Genomic DNA, 17,500 nt, shown 5'->3' with positions numbered 1-17,500 from the left:
TTTGTCCTACATAACATACAAACACACATACATATATATATATATATATATATATATATATATATATATATATATATATATATATATATATATATATAAAGCTTCAAACGTCCTTTAATATATATATATCGAAATATATATTTTCATATATGTTACCGAAGGGGAATTTTCGGTAACATATATGAAAATATATTATTTCAACACGTATAGCGAATTGATATCCGTTTGTAGCTTTTTATGAATCATTGATGTGATAAAAGTCATATATATATATATATATATATATATATATATATAAATATATATATATATTATATTACTTCAAGACGTATCCATTACTTTCCGTTTTCGATATTATTTGATAACGAGTGTTTGACTACAATTATCTCCTAATATAAAGTTCTCTTTGGACTCTTCAAGACTATCCAACGAGACCAGAGACTTTTCCGAGAGAGAGAGAGAGAGAGAGAAAAAAAATTATGACCACTGTTGTAAAGACTCATTAAACATCATTTAGGAAGAGGTGCTTTGAATAAAAGAGAAGATCAAGGGGGCAAGTCCAACAAACAATAAAATCAACGGTGACAACATTCTGTAAAAGCAACAGAAATATTCCGTTTCGTCCTCTCACTTGGCTTCCAGTAATATAATGGAAATTGCCCGAGTCGCTGAATGCTCAAATAGTATGGATGAGAATAAAATATAGGGAGGAGAAAAGGGAAGGGCTGGCTTTACCCAGCGGAGCAATATTTAAAAAAAATATATTACGGAGAAAGAGAAATTTCTGCGTATTTTTGTAAAGCTTCAAAAGTGTAACTAAAAAGGGGATGATATGGACAATAACATGTGAGGAAATGATAGTCAAAGCAAAACTCAAATAAATTTAGAACAGACGATTATTCGAGTCAATGAGAAATGATTTCCCAGAAATATCAAGCCTGAGGCAACTGGTGGCCACGATTTCCAATTTACACAAATTACAGCCGATGACACTCTTGCATTTTGATCGTAATTGCCGATGATGCAACAAAAGTTCCTGTCTTACTTACACGATGATAATGACTTCGGATAATGACGAAATACTGTAATTGTTCTGTCATCAGCATGCACGAATGACTTTATAAGAGTTCTTTCTTAGCTTTCACAAGACAAAGTAATTACGAAGAAAGTAAGAGTATTAAAGCCAAGCTTTTATGCTGCACTTAATTGAAGTAACACAATCCTTATTGGAATAAGGTTTCTGAGTTTTATTATGATCAAAGTTTTTATTTCTTAATATTTCCCGAATTGAGTCTAGTAAGTAATCATTATGCCGGGTAAAAATAACACAATCCGATTAAAGTATTAGAATAAAATTGTATTGATTATAATAAATGATTGCCAATCTGTAATAATTGCACCAAATGGCTCTATAGTTCAGTCGTTGCAGGGATGTTAAATCGGACAATGGCTGAGGTCTCATGCTTTTGTTGCTGGAGTTTCAGAAATAATATTTTTCCTTTGCTCAACAATTGCCCTCATTGCATACAATTAGAGTTAGGGATTTTTGTCGGTTGCATGCTTGTCTATATTTAACACCCCACAATAAGGGCAACTCTTGCGCAAATTGATTTTTTTTTTTTTTTTTTTTTTTGAGAATTGGGTTAACATGTCAAACCAGGAATGCTTTAATTACCAAAGGCCTTGTACAAAATATAAACGAAAAGAATATGAACACTAAATTAAAAATCTGGAATATCGAATTCGTTATGGAGAATACGTGACCAAGCAAGAAAAGAGGGAAATTACTGAACATAACCTAATAAATCGATTACAAAGACTGGATATTTTCTGAGGACAAGAACAAGGTAACAGAGAAAATTCCTACTTTTATGTTTTGGTCAGGATCATTGTGTGGTCGACCTATTGGTGTAATCAATCGTGGATTTGGAAAAATGAAAATAACGAACGTAACAGCAAGAGAAGGAAGGAGGAAAGAAATAGATCTAAAACAGGCGGGATGAGAGACAGGTTCAATTCAACGTTGTTTACGACGGGATGCTTCCTGTTGGAAAGGAGATAACAGGTCTCGCCAGAAAAGATTGGCCATGATTTAAAAGCAGGTGCGCAAAGTCTCTAATGAATAACAAAGGCTTGGACATGAAAGAGTAGGCAATGTGTATAATGTTACAACGAAAACAAAAAAACAAGTAAAAAATGCGCCGAAGTTTCTTCTACGTAATCGAGTTTTCTGTACAGAGTATAATGCTGTATGAAACTCTCGGCAGCGCTCAGTTCCTCTGGAAAGCGCTGCCAGACGCACGATCCATGGCTAACCTTAACCTTAAATAAAATAAAAACTACTGAGGCTAGAGGGTTGCAGTTTAGGGTGTTTGATTATTGGAGGGTGGATGATCACCATACCGATTTGCAGCCCTCTAACCTCAGTAGTTTTTAAGATCTGAGGGAGGATAGAAAAAGTGCGGAAGGACAGACAAATGCCATCTCAACGGTGTTCTTACTCAGGAAACTAAAAAGTGTGGACAGAAGGACAAAACCCTGAAAACCACATAATTGGTGTATGATGCGAAATAACTACGATTTATATTGGGAGATTGGATGAACATTAGCAATACAACTGTAGAATAAAAAAACCTCAACAAACAACCTAAGATTTGACGAAAATATCTATATATATATATATATATATATATATATATATATATATATATATATATATATATATATATATATATATATATATATATATATATATATATATATAATATAAAATTTATATAATCGTGTAACAGGGGTAGGAAACAAGTTCAAGATAGGAATAAAGTTCACCGTTAGATTTTCACGAATTAATAAGATAAACTCTCTGCAGCTAGTGAAAGAGGCCAAATCGACTAATTCGGGGCGATCACCATTTCTAAAGGAGGGACTGCCACAAAAACCAAGGCTAAAAGAGAGGCAATCTCAATAAAAAAAAAAAATCTTGCTATCGCTCCGCCAGGATGGAAGAGAGTAAGAAAAGTGAAACTTAAGACCCTTTCAAAATTGAATCTAAGAAGAAGCCAGATTCTTTCAATAAGTGATCACTTCAAGATTTCATTTTTCCTTTCAGAAAGTGGACACATTTTACCGAAAACTTTCAAAAGTCCCTGATCGCATTCATAGGTAAAAGTCCGGATGTTGTTATAAAAACAATTGATGTCAATTTGAAATTTATTCCTGAAGACCCCGTCGATAAGTAAGGAAACGGTCCGTCGGCTAAAAGAAGTAAATGGAAGCAAAACTGAATAATCTTACTTTATTTCTAAGAAGCTTCCGTGAAGAGAAAAAGAAGTATACACAAAATCAAAGTATAAAAATAATGCCACTGACTTTAACAGAAATTTTATAGAGTCTATATATATATATATATATATATATATATATATATATATATATATATATATATATATATATATTATATATATATATTTATATATATATTTATATTTATATAACTGTATATATATATATGTTTATTTAATATATATTTAAATATATATTTAATATATATATATATATATATATATATATATATATATATATATATATATATATATATATATACTGTATATCTGAGTTTGGGATATGTATCGTGCCCTTAGTCGTCCAGACTTTAATGGATAGATAATATATAAAATTGATGTTGAAAATAACCCTTGTTAGGATCACGATTCGAGTTTATCAAGAGATGTTTCTAGGATCCATAACAGATTAGAAACGATACTCGGCATTACCAGGGACGAGGGCAACATTCTTCAATCTATCTTGGCTTGTTATCACAAAGACTAACACCATTTAACGGAAAAATAATTATTCAAAACACAAGAAGTTATTCGTTAAAGCTTCAGTTCTTACAAAAAGATACCGTAACAAGAAATTATAACTTCTCACAGTAAATTTTTGGCAAAATTTTCGTTAAACCGAAATAACTGTCAACATTATACGAACAGTACTGTCAGAATTTGCAGCAATAAACATAAATCACAGGCATAAATCTCCAATTACGTATATGAACGCCATTATCTTGTATTGTTCATATTTCTACTATGTTAATGCTGCCTCATTAATGAGAAATACCTATTGCGAGAATAAGGTGTATATTTGAAATCATTACATGAAAAAACACAAGAGTGAGATTTACCCTTCAAGGCACATGAAGAATATCTAGTATTTCATCACTAAGGGTTTGCTCCAACACGGAATATCAAAACTCGTAGTAAAAACTTCAGAGACGTTTCTTTGTTAATCCAAACATTTTAACGCCTTTTTATATCAGTGAAGTAAAAACGTTCGTTAAGGACTTTTCATTAGTTACAACATAAATGCAAGAGTTCAAAACTGCCATGAAAAGCTTCAGTTTAATGAAGTGCAGCGCTAGGAAGAAAGAGATATGCTCAAAGATTTGAGAGAGAGAGAGAGAGAGAGAGAGAGAGAGAGAGAGAGAATGGGGTAGGTTGGGAGGGGGAAGGGCAGATCGAAGGCAGTAGGGATAATAACAGGAATATTGGAAAACGAAGAAATTCCTCTGGCGGATAAGACTACAAAGCAGAGACCCTCCCACAAACGCTTCTTGTTTACTCGAAAATTAAAGAATTCAGTGAGGAGATTTTACCTTCCTCGTGTGATCGTCCTTTCCTTTCATAAACATTCGCAAAACTTCAACGCACAAAAACAAGTAAAATGAATCTCCATATGATCTGCAGAATGAACAAGAGGGCACAGGACAGTGAGTCCAAAAATAACAACGTGAGAAACGGGTCCCCCTTCAATATAAAAAAAAAAAAAACAGGACCACAATAACAAATATGACAACAAGAAAAAGTATAACTGGATAACAACACATTTATCATAAAGCGGGCGGAAAGGTCCAATTCGCACGACATGCACCATTTAGTAAATAATTCTTCAACCATTGATTTCTGGCGTTCTCTATCGACCGCTTCCGAGACAAGGCATCACTCGGCAACACTTCCTTTGGGAAACAGTCAGTCATGGAAGCCAGACTTGCATTGTCTAACCAACTGCTTTGTATGTTGAGTTAAAATGGAAAGGCATGGAAAATTATTCTTTGCTTCAAATGAGTTGTCTTTAAAATAAAATAACGAAAAAAATTAAGTAATGGGCCTTTATTTTTTAACGTTCTCCGAAATGGCAAGCATCATATTGTTTCTTAATTAAATTCTATTTTTGATAAAAAAAAATCGAAATATTTTATGAAACAATTTTTTTTGATGTTTCTCAACGTGCATATTAGTTGTGGTGTTCGCTAATAAAATTTAAAATGATTTATACACGATGCATTATAGTTACTGGGATTAAAAAATATATGTATAGCACTGAGAGCCTCAATTAAGTAACAAAAAGTTGCAAAACTTTACCTTCGAAGTAATTACCGAAGTTCTTTTCACGTTCTTTGCAAAGGTAATTGCTTACTTTGCGTAGTCTTCGCTCCTAAGGAAAAAACCACACTTAAGGGATTGGTAATGATTGGAAATCTGATGAGATTACAGATGAAGACCCAAAGGCAATCGATTATAATAAAACGGAGCAAAATAATAACTGTTACTAGTTTCAGGACAACACGTTAAAAAGCAACCAGGAGCCTGATAGTTCAATCACTAGCTTCCTTTTCATTGATTATTTTTCCAGACGAAAAAGTTAGCTTAATAAAGGATGCTGCTCTACAAAGGACCCAGCTGCAGACACAACAGAAACCTTTCCCTCATTTCTCGGGTACAATTGGAAACGAAAGTCACATACCGCATCAAAAACAAGGTTTAATGAGCTGCGTGACTGTGCTGAAAATATTTTCGATTTTCGACGTAGCTTACACGCCATAACTTAGCCACTGGGGGAGGGGGGAGCGACAAGCATAATAAAATTAGCCGTTCACGATAGAAACACTGAAGGAGGCTCAAATCAAAACAGCAACCCCGACTAAGGATTAAGATGATAAGAAGAATGTAAGTTAACGGCGTCCACACACACAGTTTTTTTTTTTTTTTTTGTCATATTACAGCTGTTTTGTCCTATGACTAAAAGTATACTTATGGTCTTTCTGGCTTTTCTTTTGACGTTATAGGTTTACGGCGGCGATGGCCATATATAAAAAATATTACATAATGCAAATTTAAAATAAGAAATTTATAATCGTTTAAAATCAAACATAAAGCCATGTATAATAACAATGCATGTGCCAATGTTTAATTCTCATGATCAAAAGTTAAGGTAATCTAGCAACAGTTAAGGTAGTCTTGGGCAAGATAGGTTAAATCTAAGTTTAAAGTGAAAATTTTACATTTTTAATATAAAAAAAGCTAATTATAGTGTAGACGAAAGGGACTTATCCAGTTATTACGATTGTCTTAATTTCGTCAAATTAGTGACATATAGGTTAATAATAATAATAATAATAATAATAATAATAATAATAATAATAATAATAATAATAATAATAATAATAAGCCAGTAAAAAAGAGAATATTCTGTGGCAACAACAAATATTCAAAACGTCAAAAGACATCAAATCATTCTCTCTCTCTTCTCTCTCTCTAGGAAGGGCACCACGTTCCACACATCAAATATTCATTACTTTTTTTTCTTTCTGCGTAGACTCTCGGCGAAGAAAAAGTTATAACAAGATAAAGGAATAACATCTAAATTTATTGAGGCTCATCATTACGGGTCCTTTCATCAACCTCATAACTTGAAGCGTTTATGGTCTCGTGGCCAATATTCTTATGCAGTCTACTCGACAGAAATAGCTTCGTCACTCGCAAAACTTCGAGAGTTCGTCATCTGTTTTCAAAATCGAGTTAAATCAAATACGCTGACGTGGTGGAACCTTTAAAATAACTGAAACATGGGTCTATTTTCAATTAAAACTTTTCAGCAGTCAGCTTTTGATCAAAAGAGATATCCAGACTTTTCACGAAAAATAAAACGTTAAATATCAAGACTTTTCAAAATGAGCTTTTTTTTCTTTACAAAATGAGAAAGGAAATGACGGGAGTTTAATATAAATTACTCGAAGAGAAGTGTGACAGATAATGATTCAGCTTTGAGAGGGTTTTAATCCTCCTTCCTTTAGTTTTATACTTCTTCGCCTGAAAAGGTTTTGGTGGAACTGAAAAAATAGGCCATTTCCAATTATTTCAGTTCCTGAGGCAAAGACATCAAATGTCGATATTCAAAGTATATATATATATATATATATATATATATATATATATATATATATATATATTATATATATATATTTTTCGTATATTTAATTTGATTTTAGTTTATATATCTATATATAAAGATAGATAGATATAAAGATATATAAATTAAAATCAAATTACGAAAAAATTCTTTCATCAAGTATAGTTCAAATTTTCTCCCACACATCGTTGTTGTTTCAGATTTAGCTGGCCTTGTGCCAGCACGGGCTCTTGCTCCTAGAGCAGCCCGTAGCAGGATTAGCCACATATCGCTTTCACAATTCATCAGCTTTCGAAGGAGGGCTTATAATGAAACAGAAGCAACAAATAAAAATTCAAAATAAATATAAAGGCTATAAACTATAAAAACCAAGCAAGGATAAAACGAAAGTATTATATGTTTTAATGATGAACTTCGCGTTTTAATCAGCAAACGAGAAACTTACAGGTACTGTTTAAACAATTTTGATTTTTTATCTGAATCTATATCATTCTATTAGTTGGACAGACTTTAAAACTCGGAACAATAACGACTAAATCTCGCATATTTTATTGACACAACCCATTATACACTCGAAAGAAGCAACAATACTAAAAGATACGAAAATATAATTTCCATAAAATGGGTATCTCACAAAACACTGCAATTTGAACCAAATTAAAAACTTCAAGAACATACTTCAAACAGATATGATTCTGAGACCTGTTCTCATCGAGCTACTTTCCACGGCGAGGGTAGTATTTTAATTAATTTTGTCCTATCAAAAGCTTCTTGACATTTTTTATTACCTGAGAGAAATATTGAACACCTCTCCGATACTCTTTTGAGCCTAATATGTAATTAGCATTTTCGCAGTAATCTCTAGAGGCAGGCAAAAAATATATATACATATATACTGTATATATATATATATATATATATATATATATATATATATATATATATATATATATATATATATGTATATATATATATAAATTATGTACACATATCACACACACACACACACACACACACACATATACACATATACACACACACATACACATACACATATATATATATATATATATATATATATATATATATATATATATATATATATATATATATATATATATATATATATATATATATATATTAGGTTGTACTACACTCCGGATAATAGTTATAAATCAGTACAATACAGATACATACATATAAATCCATACGCATGTTTGAAATTAAATGAATACGTGATGTTAAGATGGAGTGTAACAATGAAAAAATGAAACACATCGCATAAACTTTCAAGAGGACTGACGCACAATAATAGGAATTTACTATATACATTTATATGCTAGGATTGACACGGATAAAGATATATTATACCAAACGCTTATTAGTGAAACCTTGCACTCTGTCACAAATGAGGTGCTAATTTTTCTTCAACTGCTCGTATATTCATTTGTATTATCATGCTGGCATGTATAATTTGAATTTATACCACTGCGTATCCGTCCTCTTCAAGGCATCTTAAATAAGTAATGCAAACCCCTGAGTTCTAGTTTGCACGTATATATATATATATATATATATATATATATATATATATATATATATATATATATATATATATATATATATATATATATATATATATATATATATATATATATATATATATATATATATATATATATAAGCACATCATCTATTTGCCACTCTTACAAGATATATATGTATTTGCATTACCATTCATGATCTATTAATTTTCTCGATTTCTTCAGAGGATCAGGATTTCCTACTGCTACAATATTTCTGACAGGTGATAGAAATTTAATCCAAATGCGAAACAAATGAAGGAGCCCCATTTCCTGAATCGAGGTTCAAACTCATGCGCAGTGGGTTGGGATGAAGATAAATTAAACCACCCGACCTTGGTTAATTCTTCATTTTTATACAAGGTTTCACAGCGACAAGCGTATACTTCCTTTATTCTCTTTGTGTCTGTCTTATAGATATATACACATATATTATTATTATTATCATCATCATCATCATATTATTATTATTATTATTATCATTATTATTATTATTATATTATTATTATTATTATTATTATTATTATTATTATTATTATTATTATTATTATTATTATTATTCAGAAGATGAACCCTGTTCATATGGAACAAACCCACAGGGGCCATTGACATGAAATTCAAGCTTCCAAAGAATATGGTGTTCATTATGAATAAGTACGAGGAGGTAGGGACATACAGAAAGAAGAGATCTCAATTATTAAAAAAGAAAAAAATCAATTAATAAATTGATAAACAGATAAAAATGTATTAAAATGCAAGGAGAATGTTATTAGCGTAGTAATGCATCGCATCTTCGCTTGAGCGTTTGAAGTTCCAATTACACGACATCCTCATCAGGGAGACTGTTTCACTGATATCAATCTAACACTGTCCTTCTACTTGACTATTTTGGGGGCAAGGACACAAATATGTTCCCCTTTTCGCAACACTTGCTGCGATGAATGATGTTGCGAAGCAAATGCTCCGAGAGAGGCGCGGGTTCTCATTCAGAGGGAGTGATGAGAAAACGTACTATTCCGTTTTTCTCCGCTTGTATAACCTACTTCTGCATTCAGAACTCCGGACATGAAAGGTTCCGTTCTCGAAACTTTCACCCACTCGGAATGTGTTTCTTTCTTCGTCTCTGAATAAGGCTCCGTTCTCTCCTTGGGCGAGAGAGAAACAAAATGTATTTTCATTTTCATCTCACTCGTCGTTTACTTATCTGTCTACGAGGAACACGGGATGGTAACCCGGCGTCATTTAGTACTTGAGTTTATCTAATTAAGTGAATTTTACTCATAAGGAAACATACCTTCATTTACTTGAAGACTTTATACATATACATACATACATACATACATAAACACACATATATATAAATCTATATATACTGTATTATATACATATACATATATATCTGGTATGATATATATATATATATATATATATATATATATATATATATATATATATATATATATATATATATATATATATATATATAGAGAGAGAGAGAGAGAGAGAGAGAGAGAGAGAGAGAGAGAGAGAGAGAGAGAGAGAGAGAGACTAATTAAGTATGTCGAATCTGCATGTGTATTTTTTTAGAGGGCGCGGCATGTTAAGTCTGATGTTGAAAAATTTCATTTGTAAATTTCTTTTAGTTTTTGTGCATTTGGCATAAATTAATTGAAAACAGAAAATGGACTGAGACTTAGTCCATGATTGCATCGAGTATTCGATAACATCCCAACAACATGAAATTCAGGTTGATTTTGGATCATTTATTCTGTTAAAAGATTTTGGAATTAGAGACCAAAATGTCTTACATATCTAAAATTCTAACTGAAATGGATTAAGTTGTGCTTCTCAATGAATGGTAACTTAAATACTAAAAGGTTCTGCGGAAGTTATTATGCCGGTCGAAAAATATGTTCATACGTGTGTGTGTGTGTGTGTGTGTGTGTGTGTGAGTGTCCTTTTAACGTATTGTGAAATGAAAGAAGCTATTAGGAATTTCTGATATTCTACTTAATTTCATAAAAACCAGTTTATTCATAAAAAGGGTTTTATCATACTTAATGAAATATATAAATTATGCATGAAAGTATTCATTAGAAAAATTACTTTCATTTCATAATGTAAAGTAATAACTTGGATTAGTGCAGTTGATATTCTGATGACTTTTCAGTAAGAGGATAAATATTAATCCTCTGTATATTGCTCTTCCAGTAAAGTAACAAATTTGAATTTTATCTTTTTTTTGAGTAATTTGGTTATAATTCCTTTGTATATCATAATCTTTACATATCTGAACAGATAAACAAGATATTTTCCTTTTCTTCTTCCAGATATTTGAAAAACAAGGCAGTACTGGTTTATCAAGATTGCACAATAAAAAAATAATAATAAATTTAAGGTCTTTTATGTCGGTCACGTTCCAAATTTCAACTATCAAGCATCATTAACATTTATTTTTATGGGGGGGGGGAGGGAGACTGGTCTCATCACAAGACAACAATCTATATTTCGTCTCAGTTTGCAAATTGTTCCCATTTAACAGAATATACAAAGGGACCTAAATGTTACCAAAGTCTGTGAGCTGGTGGATACTGCAATGCTGACTCTTCGGCTCCATGGTCTGAGGGTTAGAACAATTAGCCTCCAAAACCTTATACGCGTGCTATATAACCTTAAGAGACCTAATAGGCGAATATTCATTTCTTTAATACTGTGAGTTCAATTACCTCTAATGAATTCATACTCTAATAGGGTTAGTAATCTTTGATTGAAATAATCCGAACTTAATTGGATCATGCTAAAATTTTCGTGTCAGAAACTGTCTGAATTTCTCTATCCTCATTCTGAATAATTATCAAATTGCAGGAATAGGGTGAGTTTGGATTCGGAGTGAACAAGTTTGAAGGCGGAAGTTTGAGGTGTTTCTGCTTATAAAAAATAACATTTTGCAAGTTAAGTCAAAGTACAACTATTCACATTTAGTTACAGAGGAATAAAAGGTTCTTATAAGCTGTATTTAGACAAACCCGACTGCCGTGAATGATGGCGTGGGATTCAACTTACATCATCAAAAGAACAATGGAAAAGATGTTACCGCCATTTCATTTTGTAGCCCCCCAAAAATTGTTTGACATAAACCAAGTGATAAAGCTCCGATTAACTTATTCAAGGGTCGAGAAAAAATTGAGGCACAAAAATTATGAAAGCTTTTGAAGACTACGTCATTCAAGTCACAACTTGAGTCAAAGTGAAGCTCTGATTCTGTATTTATTTGGAAATTCCGTAAATTGTGTATCCAAATAGCCCACTATGTATCCTCATAATTATCTGTAAGATTTCATGTAAGGAGTACAGTTAATTTTATAATGGTTAATGAGATAATGTTGCTAGAATCAAACCAGCAAAAATATTCCGGATAAACACATCAGAAATCTAATGAGATTTCCTTGTAAATTCATGATTACCCAAATAAAGAAGACAGTTTTATAGAATCCACTGCGTAGGTGTACTGCATTCCATAATATCGAATATTTTTGAACCAGAGTTCATTCAGTCAGCATTGCAAGTCAGATATTAGTGGAATATGAATGATCCATAATTAGGCATTCATAAAAATGCTTATGAATAAGTTTAATGATAACAAAAATGGCAGTAGTTTGCAGCCTTTACAAAATTTGCAATACTTTATCATTCATATACTTATGGTCGAATATAAGGAAAAACACAGCAATAATGATTATCAAGTACAATAATTTCTGTGGAAATATGAATATATCATCGAAATATCTCAAATAAATGGTAATATGAGGTGACTTTCCTCCAACAGGCCATAACAAATGATCAAGATCTTCAGGACTTTGCATCTTTTTTCGTAGACGTTTTGTTGGTTACTCAATGAAGATTAGCTCTGATAAAATTTCCCTCCATAATTTATTTCTGCAAGAGAAAGAAACCACTTTCTACCTGCAGTATACTGTGAATACACAAATATCTCAACCGTCAGGCACCATTCACATAATCTTGCAAAGAAAGCACGAAGGCAGTAAAACAATCAGTGGCCACAAGGGGTTACACTTTATACCCTGTCCAAAAGGGCCCTCCAAATCCTCAGCCACTCTAATCCTATTCCAGTTTTGATAATGGGAAGAGCACAGTTTTCTACAGAGAGGAGGAACAGATGACCAACATGGTATATAAATTATTGTTCAGTACTAATGAACTACAAACCTCTCAAACGTAACTGTAGAAATGGCGATACTATCATAGAACAGGCACCATCTTCCAAAGTTACCTTGGGACTGAAACAGAACATCTTATACGACTGAAATGAATAACCACAGTGCGTGGAAACTGAAGCATCTCATTCCAGCTGGTGCCACTTAATTTATTTACAAAAACCAAAGCTTAATGTAAAAAACAAACTGTTTAATTTATTTAAAAAACCAAAGCTTAATGTAAAAAACAAACTGTTTAATTCATTTACAAAAACCAAAGCTAAATGTAAAAAACAATCTCAAAATACATTCTAACCACGCAGAATTGTCGATGTTCAAACAGTCAACAAACAGCACGAAAAGCACATTTGCTGATGAATAACAGCGAAAAAATACCAACGGTTTTGAAAATAAGCTCGAATGTCATAAAGATAACAACCACGTTCTCCCATTAAAGACAACAAAAGAAAAGGCCAGAGAGACGATGTAACTTGCGTTAATGGCAAGAGCGGTATTAGATTAAAGTATTCTTATTTCATTGTTTTTCTCTTTTCTTAAATAGCGTTTCTGCAAGTTGGATAATAAAAAAAAAAAGGATAAAGATAAAATACTAGCATCAAGACAAATATCTATTACCTGATACACTGGAAACTATGCAACATTTCAGTTTAACAGGAAACTATGCAACATTTCAGTTTAATAGGAAACTAAGCAACATTTCAATTTAATACAGGAAAGGGTAAATGCTGGGACATCTTCGGTGCATTTTGTTAAATACTATAAATAATAATAGGTTACGCTACTCTGCTATAAATTCGCCTTTTTGAGATGTACTTACAATTCTGACCAACCAATTCTTTCAATTACGTATAAACATTTCAAATTTTGAAATGTAATTTTTTATATTAGGAAATATGCTAGCTATGACTTTATATGTTTTTGTTTGCAGCACGTCACACGTATGTATGTAGTTTTCAAATTTTATTATATTCACACGCACACATATGTATATATATATATATATATATATATATATATATATATATATATATATATATATTTATATGTATATTACACACACACACATATACGTATATATATATATATATATATATATATATACATATAAATATACACACATATATATATATATATATATATATATATATATATATATATATAAATATATACAATATTCAAATTTCCGCCACCTGCAGCGTTTGCAAAAACCAGTGAGTAAAATCAGAGGAACATGTTCTGTACATATCAGCTACTGTGACCTGTATAAATAGGATATATAAGGCTATGCTTTACAGCTTGCCCTATATATAACTTACTAAGTATATATTGTTTTTCAATTTTAAATCTCCCTTAATGACTTTTTCTTTTCTTTTAAGACAACTGATGCCAGAGGCAGCATCTCAAGGAAATCTAAAAAGATATTTTCTCGTATCTTTAAATTATTTTTAGCTTTCTATGGAAATTATGGAGATTTATCCCGTCTTCATGTACTTAAAGGAATCATTACAAGAGACTTACAAAAGAATATAGCAAAATTCTTCTTGCATGGTAAACATCTTTCCAACGAGGAAGGCAGTGTTATTCTAACTTTTAAAATTGGATTTCATTTCTATTTTCTAGCAAGATTTAATATAGAAAGCAAAGAAATAAGTTATATATCTTACATTTAAGAACTGCATACATTCTACAATCATATTAACACACTCGGTTAAATACAAAGAAGGGGATTATCTTTAACCTGTAACATTCTTTAAATTTTAATTTTTAGGAAAACTTTTTAGATGCAATTCTTGACATAAGCCTTAACATTTCTGCTTCCTTCATATCCTATTACCAGCATGAGAATGTCAACGCCTTTACTCAAGACGAAGTAACTTCCTTTTGCCTCTTGTTGGAGCACCAACAGGGATAGTTTTGATATCTCAACCAGTGTAACAAGTACGTATACCGAAACCTTAAGTTAAATATTTCGACTGAATATTTTTTTTAATACCGCCAATCTTCTACATCTGATATCAGCCAAAGAAACAAATTCAATTTCAACTGCATCATTAACATAAAAGGGTGAACATCATTTTGATTTTACGTGAACGATGTTGTGCCCTTCGCATTAGTTAAAACATGCAAGGTACTTACTTTTGCAATATCATGTACTTACGTAGCTATAGTTGTTTTTTAATGGTATGTTTCCCAGCAGCACTAAAAGACCTGGTACCTTCCTTAAAATTTGCTACAGAAACTCTAAAGTAAGCAAGAAGCTGCCGCTTTTAGATGTCATAGTTTTAAGGAATGGCAGAGATTCTAAATTTTCTCTGTACAGGTCGTCTACGAATGTGGACTCCAGTATTCTGAGAACTAGGATAATGGTATTTCCATCTGTTTTTAAAGGTATTACGTGTCAGTTGCCCCGGACGTTCTCCAAGGTGAGCTCGGGAAGGTCAGGGAAACTGCGACAAATCTTAACAATCGTGTTGTGAATTTAGACAAAGATTTTCGTAAAGTAAGAAAAACCTTTTACGAAGCTGTACCTAAAAAAAAACTGATATAAATAAACTTATTTCATCATCTCGTAAAACAAAATCATGTACATCCCTTGGTTATAACCATTTAATGTTTATGTTACTTTCAAGAAGCGTGCACTGTAGAGCAAATTAATCAAGAATTTTCCTTTTAAAAGGAATGACTGTAAGTATGAAATCCCTAGAAATCAATGTTATGAAAAATATGTTGGCTAAAGTGGAAAGGATCTCGAAATACGAGCAAAACAACAACGTTCGGACAGGCAATGCAGCGTGAAGTTTATTTCAGCAAGTGAATAAACGTAACCACGCTACAGACTGGTGCAAGAGATCACGTACCGTACAGAATGTCATAAAAGGCAACTCTATTGAATCATGAATAATAAAAGAAAAATCGTGTCGACTTGGTCAACAACAGCCCAGGGATGTAGAAACTGGACGAACTGCTTATAAATAATATTTTCAAACAATTAAAGAGTTTATAAATAGTTGCAAACTAGTTTTTATGTTAGTGTACTGCTTTCACCACAGTGATTTTGAAGCTAATTACGATCTTTCTAATGATTTGACCATGAAGTGTTATAACAAGAAAGCGTTTTGTCAACAACTTCTTTTAAATGAGATTAAGTATATTTAAATAAATATACAGGGTGCGGCATAAGAAACGCCTTTTTTATTTTATATCTTATAATGTTTATTTTCTTTATTATTTTCTTTAATTAATTTGCTAAATCTTCATTTTTTCAGATATTTTATACAACCATGAGATTAACAAAGGAACAGAGAGTAAAAGCAATTAAATTGTACTATCAAAACAATAAAAATGGTGCTGAAACCGCAAGATTGTTGTCAGCTGAATTTAACATCCCAAGGGTGCAAAGCCGAAATATCACAAGCTTGATTAGAAAATTTGAATCCACAGGAAGTGTAAGTGATGCTGAAAGAGCGGGTAGGCCAGTTGTTGCAACAAGCTTAGAAAAGTCCAATGAACTACAAGAATCGTTGCTGCGTTCTCCTCAAAAATCCAGTAGGCGTCTTTCTGCAGAGTTAGCAATTAGTATTTGTATTGAACATTATTAAACCGAATAAGCATTATATTAGTTTTGTTAATATATTATATTAATCTGTTAACCTGTGGCAATACATTCATGTTCGAAAAAATAAAGGATAATCAAAAAGGCTTTAATTTTGTTCCACTTAAACATAGGGCGTTACTTATGCCGCACCCTGTATACACACACACACACACACACACACACACACACATATATATATATATATATATATATATATATATATATATATATATATATATAGTGGAACAAATATTAAAGCCTTTTGATTATACATTTTTACGAACACATACATAAATGTATAATATATATATAACAAAACTAATGTATAATATATATATATATATATATATATATATATATATATATATATATATATATATATATATATATATATATATATATATATATAAATATATATAATCTTATATCTACCTAGGCTTTTTAACCAGAAACACTGAGGCTCTAGGTGTTACAATATTTGTTCTCTGGAAGACTTTTTATATGAATTTGGCAGCCCCTGCTGTGACCCACTAGAGTGAGCTCATTACATGATTCATGATTCGTTTCATAGGTCTTTTGAGGGACTGTAGACCATTTACTAAAACGGTCTCTCTCCTTGGTGCTGAAACCACTTGCCCACGTAACTGTGTGAAATATGTTTTATGCAATAACTACATACATTCCCCTACACGTATATTGTCACATGACCTTATACTCATAATGACAAAAGTGCACACCACACATATCCCCACACACAAACATACACATGCATACCCTCACACACACAATAATATATATATATATATATATATATATATATATATATATATATATATATATAT

The 17,500-nt window shown here is 31.5% G+C and overlaps 1 protein-coding gene across 2 annotated transcripts in view; it reads right to left on the bottom strand.

Moving 5' to 3' along the window:
* LOC136852542 (rho guanine nucleotide exchange factor 11-like) overlaps positions 1-17,500 on the bottom strand; it is an 846,605-nt gene that overhangs the window by 114,450 nt on the left and 714,655 nt on the right. The window lies entirely within an intron of this gene.

Source organism: Macrobrachium rosenbergii, chromosome 25, assembly GCF_040412425.1.
Source record: "Macrobrachium rosenbergii isolate ZJJX-2024 chromosome 25, ASM4041242v1, whole genome shotgun sequence".
Classification (NCBI taxonomy): domain Eukaryota; kingdom Metazoa; phylum Arthropoda; class Malacostraca; order Decapoda; family Palaemonidae; genus Macrobrachium; species Macrobrachium rosenbergii.
This window is presented reverse-complemented; position numbering and strand designations above follow the sequence as displayed.